Here is a 22198-nt window from a genome sequence, read left to right on the forward strand (position 1 = left end):
AATTATGAGTACGGTGTGGGGAGTGCCTTTGCTGCCGGAGGCCAAGAGATGCCTTCTGAACATTTGGGAGCCCACAGATTTAAACGTGAAAGGGAGGTTATGGGTCACACTTGGGCAGACGGTTGCCAAGAGCAACATAGCACAGCTCTGGGGGGCCGCTGCTTCGCCTACGCTAAAGAAATGGAAGGAAGATATGGACTGGTGTATGATTCGCGAGAAAACTGTTTATGTTGCACGGGGATGTCCCAAAAAATGGTTGGCTATTTGGTCTAAATGGAATGTGTACCGGGGGGGAGTGTGTGAACCACCGATTGTCTCATCCCCAGAAGACCACTGTACGTTTTAAAATGGCAATGCATATATTGTAACTTTACCTGCTAAGACTACACTATGTACGGATACGTGTAAAAATGGATGCAATTGGAATATGTGCAGTGCAGAGCTGTATACCATGACCACTTTTTCTTTAAGTTAAATAAACAGTTTAAAAAAAAAAAAGATGGCTGCCAACACTTCCTGGTTTGGTGTGTTGACAGCCAATCACAGTGAAGCTTGTGCACGGGACTTAGGCTCCGCCCAGAAATCGAAACTTTTATTTTTCTAATTTCTCAGCAACTACTGAACGGATTTACACCATTTAAAAAAAAGGTCGCTTTCTGACCCACGCACTACCTTTGTGCCAAATTTGGGATAATTCCGTTCAGTAGTTTCGGGCTATAGCCTTGCACAAAGTTTCCTATGGGAAATTGATTTTTTCACTCTTATTTTTTCAATTTCTCAAAAACTACTGAACGGATTTACACCATTTAAAAAAAAGTCGCTTTCTGAACCAAGTTCTACCTTTCTGCCAAATTTGGAGTAATTCCGTTCAGCAGTTCGGGCTGTAGCTCGTCGCAAAATTTCCTAAGGAAATTAACATGGGGAAAACACGTTTTGGGACCCCCCTTTTTTCTCAGCCCCCGCTTGACGAATCACCCCCAAACTTTCAGGATAGGAGCTGAACTGGATAGACTTTTTTGGGGGAGAATTTCGCAAAGATTCTTCAAACGATGCCAAAGTTATTAGCAAATCAATAAATGCTTTTCCTATGGAAACTAGGTTGTAACTATAAATGCCTACTGGCGACCGCCAGTAGGTAATATATATATATATACATACATATATATATGTATATATATATATATTGCAACCATATGGAAGAAACATTTAATGCAGCGGCTTGTATTCTTTTTTCCCTCTTCTTATTTTTTGGGCTTCTCGGCTTGCACAAAAAATCTAACAACACACCAGCTTGCCAAGGCCACATCTACTGGCTTTGCCAATGCCTGTTCTGTATTTTCAAAAGAATACTGATATATTTCGTTTATATATAAATCTTTTGTAACCATGGATATATACAGTTGCATTATGCAATGGAAAATGTCAGAACATTTTTTTTTCTGCTGAGCATCTCTGCAGCTCCCAGAGGAAGAAATACTTTGGCTTAGACGTGTAAATACGTTTAGTTTATCTTTTTAACCTAGCAAAGCGCTTCCTGTTTCCTTGAAAAGTGCAATTAATTATACACACTGGACATGCGATTAGAATTGTAGCTCTATGATAAATCTTTATGTTCTTTGTTTGTACTTGGCAAGGGATTTTAGAATGTCCATTACTCACAGTGTCTATATTAACACTTCAAGCGTATGTGTATTAATCCGAATACCTAAAATGAAAAATCTATTTATATTTTCTGAGTCGGCACACGCATCTTACCTTGTACCATCAGCAGTACCACTCTGTTCGTGTCATTCTTTATTCATCCTTTACAAATCTAGGAGCATTTGATCTCCCTTGTAATGCAATTATTGGTCAAGAATGCAAGCATTATGCTGAATGCTTTGTAAGAGGGCTAAATCTGGCTATTACCAAAAACCCGCATGTAACCCTATTTTGATTCACATGAAAGTGACTAAGGGCCTCATTTATGAGAAGGTGAAACAGAAGGCAGTGCTACTGAGTTAAAAAAAGAGTTTGTTCTCTCAGTTGTAAAGAGACATGGCCCTGTGAAAAAAAAAGATTACTCTGGGAGGTAGGGGCTGAAAGTGCGCAACTCGGGTTGTGGCACTTTTTTAGCAGCTGTCCCACCAGGTACACTTTGGAAGATGGAGCTCAAGGATTTGCCAAGTTTTAACCATGCTAATGCCACTTAACCCCTTAACCCCTTAAAATATCTTCTCACTTAAGACATTATTCCGAGTTTTTCAAGGTCCAGGTGCTTTTTATCGCACCAGATACATAACGACAAACTGGGATTGTTTTTTTTCGGGTAGATAAGTAACACCTATTAGGAATTTCCGAGGTATAACGTGGATTTTAATGTTTATTGCACCAAAATCTGAATTGTATGAACATTACTGTACACTTTCCCCCTTGTTAAATTCCAGCACGTTTGGCCTACCAAAATTTAACAAATGGTGAAATATTTCATTCAAACCGGTAATTACCAGATGCAGTAAATACACTCAACTCATAATTCCGACCTCTTCACAAACAGTGATTTACAAAGGGGTCAGACAACACCAACCCTCTTGTGATCAGGGCCTAAGAGGAGATAGTGGTTCATTATCCTTCAAACTGAGTAAGTGTCTATGAGACATTAAAGAATGGATGACCATCAATTAGCCCAAATTAAGAATCAATACAATGGTGATCATAGTCAGTTTGACACAGAATATTGCTTTTTAATAACCGTGCTATCCAATTATAATAGCCAGATTATAAACTTCCAAATTAGCATGAATGTGAGTATATTTAAGTAAATATGGATTTACGATACTTAATTCCACATATATGTACCTTGAGGACATATATGTTATAACACATGCATATGTGAAGATAAGGATAGCACATCTATTCTTACCTATATATACTCACCTTCACATCATTTTGGTTGTTGATATCCTGGCTATGATATCTTGATAGCATACTATTTTTGTGATTAATGTTTTGATATACAACTTCATAGCCACCAATCAACCTACAACTCACTTAAACACAAATATTTTACGGATGACAGACCATGGACATCAATAGGTTGCCTATGACTATAAGACAGGGGGTGAGGGTGCAGGCACAGAATGCAACACGGTCCCAATGTTGTGTTCTTGGCCCTCAACCAAACAGATGCCAAGGGTGCTCCTCTGCAGAAATTGACAGTGCGGCATATATGTGGAATGCAAACAATTTCTAAAGGGGTGGGGGGGAATGCTGTGCCCCCCCACACAGGTAGTGCAGTCTATCATTCCACCACCCTCAGATGGGAATTCAAGTCCCCACCATGAGTCGAGGAGGCTGCAAACAGTTATAATATGAGGATCACCTATGCTCATTGCCTGTTTGCTGTACCTTTCCCTGCACACATGCACACGGGGTTCATTTTAGAACTGGGGATCTCTAGTTGGCAGAGGTAGGTACCTTTGACCAAATAGGGACCCTTGTTTCTAAGTCAGGGAAAGGGGATTACACTACTGGATAACCCCTGCTCACCCCCTTGGTAGCTTGGCACGAGCAGACAGGCTTATCTCAGAAGCAGTGTGTTAAGCATTTGTGAACACATACAGTAATACCGTGAAAACACTACAGATGGACACCACACAGGTTTTATAGGAATAAGTATTCTGTATATAGACTTAACACAAGACCACAAACTGCAAAAATCCACAATACTGTACTTAAAATTGACTTAAAGATGGTAGAGTTAAATTAGTTCAAGTTGTTGGTAAGTGTGACACAGTTCTCACAAAAGTACCTGGATGCGTAACGCAAAATGAACAAAAGGCTCGCAGCAGTGGAGATGCGTCGGTTCCTTGCTTCGGGGGAGACGACGCGTTGCGCCTCAATGCTTGAGCAGAGTAGGGGATACGTCTTGATCCTTACCGGAGAGGAGGCTATGCGTAGATTCTCGTGCTGCAGCCCGGTTGCAATGCGGCAAGAAGGCGCCTCGATGCGATTCGACAATCCGGTGCGATGCGATACGATGGCGCCCTTGATGCGACGATGTGAATACGATGCGTAAACACCCTGGCAGCTGTGCGGCGACTCTGTACTTTGGAGCCGCGACAGGCCCTCCGACACGCTTCTCTGATGATGCGACGGCGACCCTCACGGTTGCGACGCGCTTCTCCGGTGATGCGACAGCAGACAGCTGCGACGAAGACACGCTTCTGGGAGATATGGCGGTGGCACGCTTCTCCGGTGATGCGATGACTACAGCTGTGGCGGCGACACACTTCTTCTCGTTGCGTCGTGCTTCCAGCTCCCGGCGACACGCAGGCTTCTGCAGATAGAATTCCCAGCAAGGAAATTCAGAGGGGAGCTGGTGGTGAAGTCTGTTGTCCCTGAGACTTCAGCAGGAGGCAAGCACAAGTTCAAGCCCCTGGAGAAATATCCTGCAAGATGATGAAGTACACACAAAGTTTCTTCTCCTCTCCTTGGCACTGAAGACACCACTGTAGGCCAACCCAGCAACACAGCACACTGGCAGGGGGGCAGTCCACTCCCACAGCTTCCTTTGGTTCTTCTCCTTGGCTGAGGTTTCTTGTTGTTGTTCCAGAAGTGATCTAAAGTCTTAAGGTCTGGGTCCCCATATTTATACTACTTTTCTCTTTGTTCTCTGAAGGCAGAGAGGCCTTTGCCTAGTCCTGGAGCACTTTGTTTACATGACTCCTTCTTTCCTTTCAGAGTGCAGGGCAGAGACATCAAACACACCACAGGAGGTGGAGCCAGCATTGTGGAGGGAAGACACAGGCCTATTCAGGTCCCAGGTGCAACTCCACCCACCCATCTGCATGCAGATCTTCCTATTCAGCCCTGTGCTGACTCACCCTCTCCCCTGGAATCCCCAGCCCCTGTCACTCTCCGAACCAGACACACAATACACAACCTAGCAGAGGCAGGCTTGGACAGTTAAGCAAGAAAATACCTACTTTCTAAAAGTGGTATTTTCAAACACAGAATGTTAAAACCAACTCCTCTAAAAGATGTATATTATCATTCTGAGTTCAGGTATACTAAACTCAAATTTCTACCATGTTCCCTGAGTCAGTTAGGATTATAAGATGTAATAATCAAACTGCCCATTCTGGCCTATGGGGAACAGGTGGCCTTGCAACAGTGAAACATGAAATTGGCTGTAATTCACTATTATGACATGCCACACACACCAGGGTATGTCCTACCTTATACTTACAATGCACCCTGCCCTTTAGTCTACCAGAGGGGTGTCTGACATAAAGAAAAGGGAAGGTTTAGGGCCTGGCAAGTGGGTGCACTTGGCCAGTCAGCATGGCAGTACCAGACTGCACATAGGCTCTGCAATGGCAGAACTGAGACACACTTTACAAGCTGCTTCTGTGGGTGACACAACCAGTGCTGCAAGCCCACCAGCAGCATTTGATTTACAAGCCCTGGGCACCCATGGTGCACTGTACTAGGGTCTGACAAGTAAATCAAATAACCCAATCACGGAGGCACTAATCAATACATCAATTTAAAATAGGGAGCACTTGCACTGATGCACTGAATGGCAGTGGCACAGTGCCCAAAGCATTTAAATCAGCAAAACATCAAAAACAGAGGAGGCAATCATAAAGAAATGGAAGGGAGACTCACGCCAATGGAACCAGGTCTAACAGTTCCTGAATACCAGAGCAAGGGAAAGCACAACATTTTTGTTAATGGAGTTCATTGGCCTTGCACGTAAGTGTGTCACCTGCTGCTGTTCAAGGCAGTGCGCCTGAATGCCAAAATACCTGAAATATCATAAGGACATTACACAAAATTAACCCACACTACCGAAGATATATAGCCCAGGCTTCTAAACAGAGGACTATTTGTTGTGGATGTATGACAGAACCCCGCTTGCATTTTCCACACATGCCTTTCCTCCGCAGTCACTTCCTCGACTGCAATGTTACCACGCATTCCTTTGCCACGCAAGTCGTTACCACTTGCTTTGGGGACCACTAGACTTTTGGAATAGTATAAATTACCATTCCAGCTCCAGTCGATGTATCAGTAGGGAAGGTGTTGGATTTAAAATCCAACATCAGCCCAACGATGTGCCCCCTAAAGCAAGTTGCACCAGCTTGCTTGGTAAAGGAACTCTGGGTATATCGCAGTCAGATTAGTGACTGTGGAGAAAAGGCAGTTCGTTATTATGCCTGTGGGTTGAAACATGTTTCCCATTTGTTGCACCCTGCAACAGGTTCTCATGGTCAACCCTTGTCACAGTTCATTCATATTGTTTCTAAATATAAGTTAAAGATATACCTGATTTTTTTGCAGACATCATCAAATTATCAATTTCTCTTTTTGACAATGTTTGAAGCTGCAAATATACAAACATGTTCTGACTGCTGGTAAAAATAAAGAACAATGTTCAGATATTCCTTTGAACCATTACTTTCTTGTACAACTGCTTCATCTTATACCACATGAAAATGACTTTAAAATTGAGAATGCATTTTACCCACAGTTGGAGGGAATGTGAATGGGGGCTTATGTTATATTATGTTATGTGTATTTGTAAAGTGCACAATCATCTGTGAGTATGTTCTGGCACTGAGCAGCTGTGTGTGCCTAACCCTGCCTAGGGTAAGTTGGTTAATTGACAAGCCAGGTTACCAGCTTTTTGTGGAGTGGGAGGTCATTTAAGAGTGATGTAAGAGAATGCCCATCCTCCTGATCTGACTCTGTATATGCATAGAATGTGGGTGAGAAGGAGTCCAGAGGAACAGATGTGTCTAGGTGGTTGGTAGAAGGAGATGTGACTGTTAGGGAGGTTGGGCCTGAGTTGTGTAGTGCCTTGAATGTGTGTGTGAGGAGTTTGAATTGAGCATGTTCATGTATCGGGACCCAGTGTAGTCCCCTGAGGTGTGGTGTGACATGAGTTCTGTTAGGAGTTTGAGAACGAGTCTGGCTGCCAAGTTAAGGATGGTTTGGTGTCTTTATGTTATGTTATGTAACACTGATTTATAACAACATTTTTATTCCAGAATATTAAAGTATATTTTTTCTTTTTCTTTATAATCTTTATTTCGACCATTTAGATCATAAAAGATATACAACAATAAAAACATTTAAAAAAGAATTAACATTCAGATAAAAAATAACACATAACATTTTAAGCAGAAGTATAAATAACAACGAGTTACAAAATACAATTCATTCAATAGTTCTGTTATCCCCAGCCTCAATCTGCTTTATATGACTTGCTCAAATGTGCCACATTGCACTTAAAAATTTAGCTACCGCAAACACAACCGGGGGCGAAAGATCTGTTTTTAACACTCTGTATGCATGTAGATAATGCCTAAGACCCAGGTTCTTAAGAAGGGGAACAAGCCAGTAATTTCTGGGTCTACGGTATGCTTTACAGAAAAAGATCATATGTAGGTCATCCTCCCGGGATTGGGTGCATAGAGAGCATTGCTCTGATGAGGGGGGATTGGACCACTGCTTTGTGTATGATCTATGTGGGAATGAGCTGTGTCTCCACTGAAGGAACAATTTTCTGGTCAAGACCGGACTAATATTGTCAAGAACTCTCTCTTGGTGGTACACATCTTTCGTTTTAACAAATGAGTTAGTAAGAGACCCCTCCTTTATAGCCCCTATAAGTTTTGATAATTTAAATTCATAAAATTCTTTTACCAGGAGTTTCCGAGGGATCCTACAGCACACGCTCTCTGGATCTAGCCAAAGGTCCGGCCGTCCCAGATTCTCACATGTTTTTTTCACATAAGTTAGCCATGGGATAATAGCGGCTTTTGGCAGAGTTAGAATCTCTTGTAGTTCAGACCTGCATGTTGCAAGTTCTGGCCTAGCCCACAAACAACGCCAGAAGGTCAGCGGTTTAAGTGCCAGCTCTTCACTAATGGGTCTCAGTCCCAGGTCCAACCTCAACGGCAAAAGGGGTGTACTTGTTGGAAGGGCTGCAAGCTGCCTAATAACATTTTCAGTAACTAGTAAGTTCTGGGTGGAGGTGTGGCCCCACAGTTCCCCGCCGTATACTACTGCCCCACGCGCTTGCATTTTATAAATTTGTAGGGCTGGTGTCAAGGGTTTGAAGGACGAAGTATTCCTCAACCTACAGATACCTCCAGTTAATTGAACCAGTCTCATATTGGCCTTGTTGCGGTGGGTGTCCCAGGACATTGTTTGATTAATGGTGACCCCCAAATACTCAAATGTAGATACCCTCTCCAACTTCGGAGTACCTATGGTGGGGTTGGGCCGAGTGGAATTTGGGGGATTGAAAATCATATATTTTGTCTTCGTTGCATTAATCTCTAGACCCCTCTCAGTGCAGAAGGTCGAAAATCCATCTAAAATTCGTTGGATTCCCATGGGGGACTTGGACAGCAGCAGGGTGTCATCCGCAAACATGATAGCGGGCACCCTGCTGCCATTGAGTTTTGGTGCATCAGTATCGGCCACCCTCAACAGGTGGTCGATAACCCCGTTGACAAAGAGGCAAAACAGGGTCGGAGCGAGGACACAACCCTGTCTTACCCCCTTGTCAACCGGGAATCTATCCGTGAGTACCCCATTCCTACAGCACCTCACACATGCGAAATTTCCCGAATGCAATCTTATCAAAATTGAAAGGATGTCTTGCGGTATGGCCAGGTCCGCCAAGACGGACCAGAGTCTTACTCTTGGAAGTAAGTCGAAGGCAGCACGCAAGTCCACGAAAACCGTGTACAAGCTGCCACCCTCGATTATTGCGGTCTTCCAGTAAATAAGGTTCAAGCGGAACACCTGGTCCGTAGTCGAAACCCCCTTCCCAAAACCTGCCTGGTAGGGGCTAAGGATGGAGAAATCATCAATCTAAGTTTGGAGGCGATCAAGAATCAGCCTACCAAAGAGCTTTTGGGAGACATCTATAAGGCTAATGGGCCTGTAGTTGGCTGGGAGCAGAGGTGACCCCTTTTTAAAGACCGGCACAATCTCTGCGCCCAGCCAAGTACTAGGCACCTCCATGCCCCCCAAAATAGCATTAAACATGGACACTAGATATGGTGCCCAAACATCTGGTTCCTGTTTAAAGAGATCCCCGGGGAGGCCGTCCAAACCCGGAGCCTTGCCAAGGGGTAGGGCAGAAATCGCTGCTCTAATTTCAGTCACCGTAAAATGGTCTCCAGAATGACATGATGTTACAGCGGGTAGTAATTCGCCTGGGGCCCCAGCCTCTACTCTATAAAGGGACCAGAAATGCTCCTTCCAAGCTTCAGCTGAGATGTTAGGTTCTATGGCCGATGGAAGATCTTCTGAACCAGTGTTTACAATTCTCCAGAATTTGCGAGAGTCCCTATTGGCTAGTGATTTATTAAGGTCCTCCCACTTCTCCTGATCCCACTCGATCTTAGCATTAAAGATCAAACGCTTATACTCCCTTCTCCTAGCCTTGATCTCAGCTAGGCTATTGCCTTCCTTAATGGCGATTAAAAGGTCTAATTTCGCAGTACGGCAAGCAACATTGTACCAGGTCTGGCGATTTGTGGACCCCCCCCTTCTTAAGTGGACAGAAGAGGACTTCAGCCAGAGACTTTATCAAGTCATTGTGCGCCAAACGCAATAACTCATGATGGTCTTTGGCGATGGGATTTCCCGTTAAAGTACTCACTACGTCAAATATGGGAATTACCCTGGAGTATAATTCTGCGACTTTCCTTTGATTAGTGGCAAGCTTTTCCCATCTAATTCTCCTTCTATTAGACGTAAGGACCAACCCCGTGGACCGAGAACCTGCAATGACCCTTATTCCCGTTAAACCCGGGATCTTATATTGTAACTGGAGCGCATTGTGGTCACTATCCTCCCTTGTAATTACCTTGAAGTCAATAATTAGCGACCACTGGGAGAGTTGGACCAAAATATAATCTATTCTTGATTCCCTACCCTGTTTATTATACGTCCACTTTGGAGGGATATCAGAGTTTACACGGCCATTACAGGCCCGCAGACCGTACTTAAATGTTAAGGCGGTGATCTGGACCGCAAGGGGTGTCCAAGCTCTAGGTGGGTTAGCATGTATGGGAGGAACCAACCAAACTGCATCCTCGTCTAAAGAGGGTCCATCCACTAAGCCCGGTAGAGGCTCAAATTGAGAGTTCAGGTCTCCCCCCATCACGAAGGGTATATCCGGGGAAATGTTATCGAGGAAGGCTGAAAGTTCATCCATCGTCCTCGATTCTTGAGTGATATTAACCGGCCTTGAATAGACATTAACCAAGGCGAGCCTGGAAGAATTTGACCATTCCAGTATCACGCCGAGGATGTCCTCAGAATGGGTGATGATTCGTGTAGCAGAGCACCCCAGATCCGTTGCCACCCAGATGATAAGGCCTCCTGATGGACGACCACGACCCCCCACCTGGCTGCCACTGAGAATGCTGCAAAACCCCGGCGGAAGTACTCCTCTCTCGCCCAGGTTTCTTGGAGCATACAGATATCATTATCTTCCACAAAGGAGACCCATTCTGGGGAATCCAGCTTGTTCCCGAGACCGGCCACGTTCCAGGACAGTATCTTTAGATGTAAAGGACTGCTTATTTCATTGGGAACTGTGGGGGTATTTTCACCCAAGGTGGCCATGGATCTAATGTTTTGTCGGGGTTCCTCACTATCAGCTATAGGTATCTTAATACAAGGTGGGGGGCCCCAGCCCTTCTAGGAACAGTTTGCCATCCATCCCCCTCACCCCCGAAAGTCTGCGGTGGATAGAAGAATGACAATGGTAGCGGCTGGATTGACGTGCCTTGGTCATGATGCGGCCAGGAGCCCTAAAGTTAATCAGCACACAGTCACCATTAATGGTTTTTCTTGAATTGCCCAGCCATGGAACCCTTCTTATCATGCGTACATCAGCAAATACTCCTCGCGGGAGAGGTCTATTAGTGGTAAGCCAATTAACAACCTTGTTTCTTAGTGCTGCCACTGGTTCTTTGGAATCCTGCTTAAGCTCTGGCACCCCTGATAAGATGACTGTATAAGGGGCCGCCTCTGGGGGTAGATGCACTGGCCTAGGCTTTTTAATTTTCGGGGGGAGAAGTTGTATGGGTGTGCTTTTGGTCTCTACCAGAGTAATGGTAGGTGTCCCCACGGTGGACTGTGAGGCTACCGGAGGTAAGACCACAAGCTGCGGTTGTGGGGGTATCACTTGTGGATTTGCTCCCTCTAGGGGGGGTAGAAATATTCCCTCGTTAGTCATGGTTCCCCCTCTACCCTTGTCTGTCCTATTACAGGAGTTAAGTGTGCCAGCTAGTTGAGCAGTAGCTTTTTCTATAATCACTAACCTTGCCTCAATCTTTATCAGTCGAGCCTCAATGGGGCTTAGTAAAGCCCTCATAAGAGCGCCAATATTATGCAAGGTTATATCCTTCTCTGTGTTTATGCTAGGGCAGGGGTTCTCTAGATATATTAGCTGCGGATCTGGATTTATAGCAAATACCTCATGGGATTTATCTTGCACGGAACAACTTATTGTGGGTACATCTCTCGTATTATTCCCAGGTCCCTGGTTATGCTTCGCAAGTTTAGCCTTGCGTCCCCCTAGATTATGAGCCCCTCTTTTTCTCTTTGAAATAGCTCCCTCCCATTGTCCCTGTGTTACACGGCTTTCCTTATCAGTGACAGGGGTATTATCTTCCTCAATGGCCGGAATAGGGGGTTGGGCGGATTGTAGCCGGGAACTACATAAAGTGAGTCGAATCTGGGATTCTTGTATACTAGTTCCTTCCTCCCTCATATTGGCAGTAGAGCTATTTGGATTTAATGTGTTAGGGCTCCCGGTTACTCCACCATCCCCAATTTCCCCAATTTCTCCAGTGACTGAGAGTATACGTTCAAGTCTATTCTCTGGGGTCCGTGCCTGTGCTATCGTTCCCATAGATGATCTCCTAACCCACTCTATTTCTTGTGAGATACGTCTTTCTAGGACAGTGATTTCATCAATTAACAGGGAGCCAGCTTTGGCAAAATATGTGTCCAAAGTACCTTTGGCTGGTCCGGCTGTCAGCGTGGTTTTGCTACGAGTCTTTCTGGCGATCATTATCCCCAAGTATCACGGTGAGGATAGATCTGAAGCTCAAGCACCAAGGGGGGTGGCCTGGTCCCGGTCTCTTCCGTTCTCTAGCGGCCACAAACGGCCCGCCCTTTGCCCGGGCTTAGCCCTGGGTGCTCCCGCGCGCTCCCGCGCAAAGGAAAGCTAGATCGATTATATAGGGCGGGGTTACGGGCGGAGCAACAGGGAGAGCGGACCAGGTGTTAGATGTCGGTCGGGCAGGGACTCCTGGGGGATGGAGTCCCTGCTAACACGCTCGCAGCCCTGGTGCAACCTCTGACCACAGACCACCACTCCTTCAGGCGGATTCCACTGTCTCTATCCCCACGCAGCGAAGCGGCACCCGCGAAGCGGGTACGGCGAGGAATGGAGGTGAGTTTTGGGATCAGCAGCAGTCCTCCTGGTGAACTAGGCTCCTCACAGCGAAGGTTTAGGCAAGTGATTAAAGTATATGTATTACAAATGATAATCTAATTTCAACCAAATGTATTTATTTTATTTATTTATAAAGTGTACGGACATGAGCCTGACCATCATGGCACTAGGAGAAAAATTTGAGGATGGTTCTGTTACATGAATATGTTTGTTGGGTGCAAAAGTAAAGAGTCAATGGTGAGCAAGTGAATGGATTTATGAATGTCAATTCACAGTTGGTGAATACAAATCACGAGCTTGCAGTATTAATAAAGCCATTTCTATCTGTAATTAAAGCTTACATGCACAAATGGATTTATGAATTGGGCCTTGTGATTTGATTTAATGTGACTTTCTACAAAGCTATTTACAGTTACTTGTATGTAACAGTGACTACATTGGTGGAAGATTACATAGACATCCTCAGAGGAGGGAAATTGATCAAAATACATTGGGATCAATTGTGTGACTTGCTGTATCTTATGAGTCCATTGCTCATGAGTTAGCAGATCAAATTCACAAAGGTTTTCTGTCAGTGTTTGTGTTTTCCTCGTGACTTAGATGTTACATACTCAAGACTGCCATTTTTCCAGCCATTGCTTACTGCCTCAAAAATGCTGTTGACAGCCAGGTACAGACATCTAATACTACATTGTGGCCATGTTTTAGGTGTTCCTTGCTTAGAGGCAAACATATTACTACCTGCTGTCAGCAGCCGCACATTACCCGAAGGCTGTGTCCGGAGAGCAGTCTGGAAATGACATTTAAAAAGGAACATATCCAAATATGTTGACAGCATGAGACAGTGGAGTCACATCCTCTGTCTGTAAAATTTGCAAAAATGTGGGAAACACACTATCTCCCTTTGTTTCAGTTCCATGTTCTTCATGACCAAGGAAGGGAGTGCTGCGCAGAGTACTCGAAGGACTGCTCTGTGACCAGAGCTGGTATCTGCTTGACAGCTACTCTCCAAGAGATGATGTGGTGCAGCACAAAGTTGCCCACTCTTTACAGATTACAAATATGTCACAAAAATGTTAACAGATAAATGACATGAATGTACACTTATCACATGTTTCTTATGTGGTTCAATGAGTAATGGAAAAGCAGGATTCACCATTACTATTAAAAAAGTTAATTTACTGTAGAATTAGAGCATATGAGTGTGTGTATGTTTTAATCATGCTTATATACCTATTAATTGAAGTCTTAATACATTCTAAAACCATTGATTAGTAGGTAATGCACTTTCTGTGAAGATGAAATTAGACATTCATATGCGTGTGCTATATTACATGTATAACACAATGACTTGAAAATTAGATTGAAACCATTCTCATACATGTAGAATGTGATCTTACTTAAAACAATATAGTTTATCTAATGTGTGCACAAATGTTACACATATCTGCATTTAAATTTACTTCTTAGCCATACTTACACTTGATTAAAATAAAGATTCACTATATGCCATGTGTAATACGAATTTAATGTAATGTACTAGAGACTCATATTCACTTGTGTTTAAATGTGCACACGCATATTAATTGGGCACCATTGAGTTAATGATTTGTGTTGTCTTGACAAGTTAGGCCTGTATTTCACCATGCTGCATTTCATAAAATACTGTTTTCCATTTTCTGGTAATGCGATATTTCTTGCAGGTATTGACATGAATTGTTAGTTTAGAATAAATACATTACTGGGCTAGAGATAGAGGGGAGAGCCTGAGAAGACGACCTAGGCAAGTACATGGGGAACTGGAGCGCTAACTGAAAGGCCTATTCAGCAATGTGTCAAACCTGTTACCAGCGCAAGAAGGAGATCTTGTTCCCATGTTCAATGTGTGACTTTCTCTGTATGTTACAGTCTGCAACGTGAGAAATGATGATAACAACGAACACCTGATAAGCGGTGTTACCCAAAGATTTTGTGAGATATAAAATAGTGTTCACCTTCTCTGATTTCCAATTACCTGAATGGACTTTGAGAAGTATAGACCTTAATGCTTTCCCTTGATTCTGTCCTAAATATGGATTAGGCTAACAATTAATCCTGATCCATTGTAGACTCTTGACCGAGCTTTTGAAATGCTATCACTTTCCTCCTTGATTTGCTTTGTTTTGCCCTAAATTCCCTCACGGAACTTCTTTGATGGAGAGATTTTAGGTTACCGAACCATCCCCTTGACTTGAACTGGATTTAGGAGATTTAAATTACTAATGTATAGGCAAGAGGGAGTCTTAGATTATTTTCTGAGCACCAAATATTGATGCTGCTGTTTTGTATCGCTATTACTTAATTGCTTCTTTGTTTAATACTAGTACGCCTTTAATTTCTCTAGGAGGTTGGGACTTCCCGTTGTTATTTTGTACCTTTACAGCATGGTCTTCAGAGTTATTTGAACTTGAATATTAACATAGTATAAACCTTCTTAAACTTGCCTACCAATTCCTGGACTTCATTGTTTAGCCAAATGAGCTGCACTGAAAATTTTAATTTACTTGAATGTAAATGCTAATTCCCATCACCTCTCAGTCGGGTTAAAAAGGTTCATCGGAGGACCAGCGATAAGCAAGCGAACCCAGAAAACGCTGTATTGATGGAAATTCTTCTGCAGTGTACACTTTCAGCCAGAGCAGCTGCAGGTCTGCCTAGCGCCTAGAAGTCTGCCTGCCTCCTGAGATAGAGAAGGAGTCTGCCTGTTCCTGCAGGTGGGGAAACAGTTAAGTAGGAGAATCCCAGCGTGTCAACGTCACGAGGAACACTCAGAGAAATCCTTCCAAAGTAAACTACTTTCTCTACAGTTGCTTAGGATGGAGCAGTACATTTATTTAAATGTTTTTATACCTTTTCTCTGCATGGAGTTATTATGGTATGTGTGCTTTTAAATGCATATTAAATCAGAGGCAGAATTGCAATTCTTTTTTCCTTTACCTCTAAATTGTAGGTATTTTTACATATGTTTCTAGGATTTAGTTTCTGCTGGTATTTGTGATTAGGTTTAAAGTATTTTTATTTGAATGTATAAAAAAGTATTTGGTTTAATATTCTTTTTTTGTTTTTTTTGTTTTTGTCCTCATTCGGCCAACTCTCTTGCTGCTGGCACTCTTTCCCAATTGCCAAAGCATGGAGAAGAGCCTTTCCACCCAAGAAAAATGCTGTTTCAGCTTTCATCCCTTCACCAGTGTTCCCCGTAGCAGAGGTAACCAGGACCGACAGCTCTTTTAGCTTAATCATTGGACCTCCTGGAGTGCTGGCTCCACTCGACCAATAGTGCCCAGACTTTCTCCCAGCTTCTAGAGTTGCAAGCCATGTCAAACTGACTTGTGGAGATTATGTTTTTAACACAGTCAGAAAAGCAAGGAGGGCTTCCAGACTTCCAAATCCTGCAGATCTTCCGTCTCGCCAGGAGGATCCCGTAAAAAATAAATCTGGAGATTACAGCATTTATTCGAGCTAAACAGTCCTGATAGAGCCCCAAAATGATAAGATTAGGGCTTACCTTGACTTGTTGACTGGTTACTTTGACCAAAAAGTTACATATCTCAGTCCAATAACCGGTGAGCTTCTAGCACGTCATAAACATATGGATATCATCCACCGAACGGTGCATACATCTTGGGCATACATACGGGTTTCCTGTAACTCTTGACAGCTTGGCTGGAGACCAATAGACTCTGTGTGTGGTAAAAAGATGGTTACGCTTAAGGGAAGTAGGTTTCACAACCACTCGTAGGATAGCAAAAGAATCGAGCCACACCTCTTTAGAGTTTCCACCCGCTAATTCTTCAGCCCAAAGCTTTGAAATATCCATGTCCAGGTCATCATCTGCCTCTACCAAGGCCTGATACCACAGAGAGACTTCCTTTTTAAGAGGATCTATTCTCATCGCCTGGTCAAGCCAGGAATCTTTAACCTGCCTAGCCCACCAGGAGGAGACTTGGTAATATTTAAAGCTAGTTAGTTGACCCCTGGTGCAATTACTCAGTACTTCCCAGCTAGCCAAACACGTAGGCCTCTAATGGATCTATGCTGGGATACTGTGGTATCGCTGGGGTCTGCTACAGAGATAACAAAAGGGCCCAGTAATTCTGGAGGTATAGAGGTCTCCAGTGAGTGCACTTTGGTGGCCAAATTGGTCCTCTGCAAGTGACATGGGGCATATTCAGTGGCACAAAAAAGCAGCACAGGGCACATGACCTGCAAGAAGAGGGGGGACAAATTAAATATGGAAAGAAGAGAACCAACAGTGCTATATCAATTAGTTATCTGGTGAAATGAAATAAGAAGATGTTAAGTTTATTGGAAAGACTAACAAATAACAGGGAGGGTAAGAAAATGTAACACGCAACGGCTCTCATTACAACTGGCACAAACAGGAATCTCCACCCAAATCAAATCAATATTACAAAGACTGATGGTTCTATCAAATGCAGAAATACCATGAGCAGCTCCGTCCACAAATGCACTAGGTAAAACCTGGTTAAATTTGTCACTGCAAAAATTGAATTTGGGACGATCATGTGAAAATCGAAGTGGTGACACCTCTTTCTGCCTGTGATTTCCCATTCCAATGGAGCTGGATGGGGTGACATTATATTCGCCTGATAAAACAGCATCTCAAAGCTCGTGGTATCAGTACTGCATGCCAAATGTTGCACTATCAGTAGCACTGAGCACAGTACTACCACAAAGAGATTATCACATAACTTATAATGGTGACCAAAGCCGGGAAGAAGGATACAATGATTGGTTTTCTATAGCTAGTGGAGGATGCATTAAAGGATTTTAGATTACTGCAGAATAAGATGGAGACCTCGTAGGTCTGTAGGTGGATGATGGTCATATTGCCAAACGTGTCTGAAGAGAGCACTGTAACGTACTTGCTCTGCAGCAAGGAGAAGCAGAGGAAACATGTGTCATTATTTGATGACATTGGCATCTATCAATAGAAAAAACATACAAGTTACCAGATGAAAAGGATCGTTAATAATATTATTTAGCAGTAATTGCACATATCTTCCAACATGAAAACTCCTGTGTGGTAAACAGGTGCAGAAACACTCTGAGAAAGTTAAAACCTATGAAGCCTGTTTGCGTAGCTCTTGAACCACACAACGTGGTGCAAGGGCGAAGCAAAGCTCACATGTGATTTATGAAGCCACGCAAAAATCTGGAGGAAGACAACACAGCACAAATAACTGCGTTGCCTTACTCTGCTCTGGGAAGGCGTTGCATGGGCATTGTGTGGGTGCTCCCATGCAACTCCCATGGTTTTTGACACGTTCCCAGATTTACTAGAACCGGGGACATCAGAAGCAGGCGACATTGGGTTGCCCTTGAGGCAAGTAACAAGAGCTACTGTTTTCTTGTGTCATTTAACACAGAATTTCTTCTCATTGAAAGGGTGAGGAGAAGCTTCTCCTGATTCATAAGACCTGATCACATACAGATTTAGGGTCTGATTTATATCTTGGCAGAAAGGGAACGTCGTGGTAAGGGTGATGAAGTTTCCTCCACTCCAACACTATAGTCCACCTGCCTGATTTAAATTTGGGTGGACCAGAGTTTGACGATAGCGGAGACTACTCCATCTCCTCTGTGGCCAAACTCCTCCTCTGATTTAATAGAGTAAGGGCCATTGGAGGTTTGGCTATATGTCTGTCCGCATAATTTAGATGGAAGGACAGATAGATGTTTTTAATGCCTGTCACTGCCAAGAAAAACCTGACACTAAGGGGCACTGAAAAGTGTCCAATACTCTCCCCACCATGGGACGGAACTCCCATGGCAGAGAGGCATTTTTCATTTTTTTCTAAAATAAAATCCCGCTCTGGAATTTTCTTACCCCTCTGTTATGTTTGACTGAGCCATCCGGCAAAGTTAAAATACATTGGCAGGAACTGCTGTGACTGCTGTTCCTGTCATTGCTTGAAATGTCCATTGAGCCAGCAAATATTTCAAAATTTGGCATGCGGCACCCCTGTAAGGGTGACAAAGTAATTTACTTGTTTATTTTGGCAAAGGATGAGCTGTCCAACAAATTAGTAACTTCATGAAGGCTGTGTTGAGCAAATGTAAGTTGGGGCCTAGATGGTCCAAACATTATTTATAAACAAGACCTCAGTCTTCTCCAGGATGCTTCTGTGGACGAGGATTTTGTGAACAGTAGCGTTGATAATAGCTATCTTAAAATGGGCACTATAGTCCTTTTTTCCTCTGTTGGGAATACACAAAACGTGTGTACCACATAAGGGCAGATTCTGCATGCGCTGAAGCTAGTTGCCCACTGGATTGGATCTGACAGACCTGGGTGGATAAGGACAGTTTCCAGAACGCTGAAATGTTTGAAGTGTGAGAGATGAGCATTGCCTATGTAAAGCAGGGTAGTTTCTTTTTGGACTGAAGCAGTAGAAGTGCAATGAGTGAGGTTTTGATAGGGTGACAACAAAGAGAGCACAGTCAGCATTAGATATTAGTTAGAAGACTACTGCAGTGTTCAAAAGATAATGGCGCGTGTTTAACCTTGAATAGTCCAAGTTACTGGATAGAATTATGGAGCTTGAAGGCCTCAGGGTGGTTACAATTGTGCTGTAGTAGTCTCGGTTTGCCACCAGGCGGCACCAACTAATATTTAGAGGTATGCATGTTATCTGTGTCAACCTTTGTGGAAAATTCTACTCATGTTGATAGGTAGGAGTGAATGCTGACATCATGTAATAAACTGATTGTATAAAGTACTTCATACCACACTTCCATTTCTAAGCACTGTAAATATTAGGTGTTACTATTACCCAATTAGGGGCACTCAATTTAGCAAACTTAAGAGGCTGGAAAGTTAGTAACACTTTGCCAGGATTCTACCTCATGACCTGCCCATCACCTCATAACTCCGTGAGGTTTTAACTTACTGAGCTATAAATCTGGCTGTGATTTCACTCACCATGGAGGGGGCTGGAAATGTTGAGCCATTACATTGACGTGAAACAACACCCACCATCCTAGTGTGGATATTTTAGCATCCCTTTAATATTTATTATTGCACACATTTACATGGGCGGCCGACACAGCTCGCGGCTGGGCGCGTGGGGGGAGGGGGTCGCGGGCTGCATTAAAAAAATTAAAATAACACTTACCTTGCCACCGGGTCCTGCGCCTTCTCTCCTGCTCACCTTTGTCTGACTCCAGGTCGGAACAGGAAGCAGGCAGCCAGGCTCCCACGCTAAGCCAATCACAGCGCTGCAATGCAGCATTGTGATTGGTCCAAGCGCCATGTCACGGCACTCAGCCAGGAGCTGGAGGGGTTGGCATGTTCTCCAAGCAGGCTTTAATGCAGCCTGCATGGAGAAAAGGGAAGTTTGCATTACTGTTTTGGGCGGCTCGAGAGGGCCGACCAAACAGTCATTGTGCACAGGAGTGTTCTACCACTCCTCCCTGGCTCTGCAGCCCCAACCTGCCCCCTTATGCATGCTGCCGCAGCAGGAGGACAAAAGTAAAATCATAATAACATTACGTTATTATCATTTTCTCTTTTCCTTTCTTTTGCTGCTTCCTGGCAGTGGGGCGACGCTCCTCCGCCTTAGCGGAGGAGCAGCCACTGCACATTTACTTTGAAATGTTTTGGACGATGAAGATTAAGAGATAGACATGCAGTTTTATGGTTTCCAGTGTGCTGTTAGCTTTGAACAGCTCTGCAGGCCCTTTTATCGTATTTCATATGATATAGTCTGCTTAGCTGGTTATTTTACTGGGTTGTCCAATCTGAGGTTTTGTGTATAGTTGTGGTTCTGACCTGGCATGGTTAGAGTGAGAGAGAAGTGGAGAGATCTGTAGGGATGGTCATTTTTATTATCATCCCATATCTGAGTGTCTATGTGAGATGTAAAGAAGCGGTCAGATTGTATAGGTATTTGGGACCTGCAGTGAATGATCTGTATTGAAGTCCTTCAAGACTGTCTAGTATTGTTTTACAGATCTCTTCAGTTATTCAATGCCTGTTCATTTGATGTTTTATTTTTTGACTGTACAGTGCCAGTGAAATTAACAAAGAGTTTTTTTCATATCTTTTGTGAGTGGTCGGGTGAAGGCGTGTCCACGTATCTCCAGTTCGCCTCCCCCATCATAATACTGAAGTAGAGACTCGACTAAGGCCCTGATTACAAGTTGCACGGTGCTATGACCTCAGTAAAATTCCATGCAATTTTACTGTTACCGTCCAGAAAAATCACTCCAGTACCATGCAACTACTAGTTGGAACCCATGGAATGGGGAATTACCATGTGGGACTGATTTGTCCAGTCTTAAAACCACCCAGAATTTGCCATTTAATGGGCTCTTAATGCATACTTTTACCACCAGCTCTAAGAAGATGAAGAATGCATGCAAGGGCCTGTGGATGGGGTGGGAATTGAGGGCTGGGGTGGGAGGTGATGGTTGGTTGTGGGTCCATAGAGAAGGGAAGGGATGCTTTCTTGGAGTATCTAAATAGAAATAAATGCAGAAGGCTTGGTTGCTGCTTCACTCGTGATTTTTGTGCCTGGAACAACTAGGTGGAAAATTAGGATCAGGATCTACCATGTCCAGTAGTGTAGAAAAACCCAACAAGTCATAATCAGGTGGAGCAAAACTAACGCATAAAAAACGTGTTAATTTCACTCTGCCTAGTTTGTAATCGGGGGCCTAGGAAATTGATTCCTAGTTAAAAGAAACAGGTCCTCGGCCTTACATCTGTTGTTTACAGCCCAGCTGTTATAGCTGAAGGACTGACAATGGCAGGACTTTCATGGCTGCCCACAGGATTCAGGGCCTGTTTCCTGTTTCTCTTTGTGAGAAAGCATACCTCCAATAGAGACCCTTTTAGCTCCTTGGAGTGAGCAAGTGCCCCATGTATTAGCTCTGGCTACAGTGAAGTCTTCAGCTTTCCTCTTTCAATAGGAATACTTGTACAGTTTTCGAATACAGACAGTTCCTTAAGAGCGCAGCAAGAAGCCAGACACATGGAACCTTTCTACCTTTCTATCACTGTGGTAAGGGGATGTTTTCTTTGCGGCAAAAAGAGGAAACCCTTCTGAGTCCATTCATTATAGAAAAAAACATATGCAATACCTTAAAAAGCGATATGTCTTGTTAACCTTTTGCTTTTTCTGCACAAGTCTACACCCAAATGCCAACATTAATATTTGAGCTCAGTCTGGCAAATGAAACACACCAGACTATGGTGGCTCTGGACTGCATGTTATTAAGGAGCTCACGTAACAGGGGCGATGCTCTGCTTATCCCACAAGTGCTTCGACCTATCAGAATCTGTCCAGTGGAGCCCGTGCGTAAGGGGTTGGGAACAGCAGAGGAGTTATAGCCATATCATAAAGACATGAGGAGCATTTTTTATTTCCACTGATTCCCAGGTGGGCCTTTGAAAATATTCTGCATCTCATTTCACGCAATTGGCTCACTACCTGAAAGGTCATATATTTTATTTTCCCAAAATGAGTAGACATTAAATCTTTGCTCTTCATTTTTCTGAGCGGGAAACCATATTAGCACAGGATCAGCACATGGCAGTTGAGAGGGCCTATACCTTGGATCATTCAGAAAGTTAACTGCTAATCTTTAATTTCCACCTGATGGAGTCAGGGACTTGTAAATTCAAAGCCTCTTGGCCTTATAGATGGA

General features: G+C 43.6%; 1 pseudogene; it reads left to right on the plus strand.

Annotated features, from left to right (window-relative positions):
- The first annotated feature begins 11132 nt into the window (after window positions 1-11132).
- LOC146802492 (eukaryotic translation initiation factor 4E type 2 pseudogene) overlaps window positions 11133-22198 on the plus strand; it is a 42485-nt pseudogene continuing 31419 nt past the window's right edge.

The sequence above is a fragment of the Triturus cristatus genome, chromosome 8 (assembly GCF_964204655.1).
Source record: "Triturus cristatus chromosome 8, aTriCri1.1, whole genome shotgun sequence".
Lineage (NCBI taxonomy): Eukaryota > Metazoa > Chordata > Amphibia > Caudata > Salamandridae > Triturus > Triturus cristatus.